Here is a 1,658-nt window from a genome sequence, read left to right as displayed (position 1 = left end):
GACGGTGAAGGATATAAAACATCAACTACAATCTCTCTCTCTCTCTTTCCCTCTCTCTCTCTCTCTCTCTTTCTCTTTATATCCATCTTTAGTAGCCGTGTGCATATGTGTGTATGTGTGTAAAAAAAGAAAAAAAAGAGAAAGAGAGGAAAAGAAAGAGGGAGAAAAGAGAGAGAGAGAGAGAATATAAAAAGAACTAGTCATTGAAACTATATAAAGGGATAAAAAGAATCAACTTGAATGAGCACACAACTACGGCGAACCACACAACAATAACCACAACAACAACAACAACAACGAACGATGAAATTAGAAATAACAACCACAATAGAAATTATAAGAAAATTATAATAAAAGAATATTTTTATTTTTATATTATTATTAAAGAATAATTTATCATTTAGACAAATGCAAACACACATGAACAAATTTATGATTATAAATTACCTTTAGTAGTAGTAGTAATAGTAGTAAAAGTAGTAGTAGTAGTAGTTGTAGTTGTAGTAGTAGTAGTTTTTGTAGTAGTAGTAGTAGTGGTAGTAGTAGTAGTTTTTGTAGTAGTAGTAGTAGTAGTAGTTTATTTATTATTATTATAAAATGATGTAATAATAATAGTAATTAAGCGTCTATATTTGCACAACCTACAATGACCAAAAGGATCAGCAAATGTATGTATGTATGTATGTATGTATGTATGTATATATATATGTATGTATGTATGTATGTATGTATGTATGTATGTATGTATGTATGTATGTATGTATGTATGTATGTATGTATGTATGTATGTATGTATGTATGTATGTATGTATGTATGTATGTATGTATGTATGTATGTATGTATGTATGTATGTATGTATGTATGTATGTATGTATGTATGTATGTATGTATGTATGTATGTATGTATGTATGTATGTATGTATGTATGTATGTATGTATGTATGTATGTATGTATGTATGTATGTATGTATGTATGTATGTATGTATGTATGTATGTATGTATGTATGTATGTAATTACCATTATTCTTATTACCTTTAACTTCTTCATCATTAATTTCTTGTCCAGGCAAGCCAAGGATAACTTATAGAAATGGCCTTGAAAAAATTAATAATAATAATTAATAATAATAATAAAAATTAATAATAATAATTAATAATAATTAATAATAATTAATTATAATAATAATAATAATTATTATTATTATTATTAAGTCATTTGTTTACTGAAACATTTAAAAGGATTATCGGCTAATATCATTACCGCCATTAACATTTAATGATTAACGAAATTATTATTATCATTATCATTATTATTATTATTATTATTATTATTATATTTATTATTTGTTGTATGCTAATTAATGTTCCCTACTTGCTATGGTACCTTATAAATCTATCAATCAATAAATTAATCACTTATCTACCCGCACGCAGTCAATTCTTTGGCTGGTTCGTTCAGTCATTCTTCCATCCATCCATCTTTCCTTCCTTCATTCTTTTGTTTATTTATTCATTCATTCGTTCATATGTTCGTTCGTTCGTTCATTCATTCGTTCGTTCGTTCATTCATTCATTCAGTCATTCATTAGATCTTCAAAAATAACTAAACCTTTATTAAGATAGGTAACATGTTCACCTTGATTATTATTGTTGTTG

Source organism: Helobdella robusta (genome assembly GCF_000326865.2).
Source record: "Helobdella robusta unplaced genomic scaffold HELROscaffold_16, whole genome shotgun sequence".
Lineage (NCBI taxonomy): Eukaryota > Metazoa > Annelida > Clitellata > Rhynchobdellida > Glossiphoniidae > Helobdella > Helobdella robusta.
Note: the sequence above shows the minus strand (reverse complement) of the source record.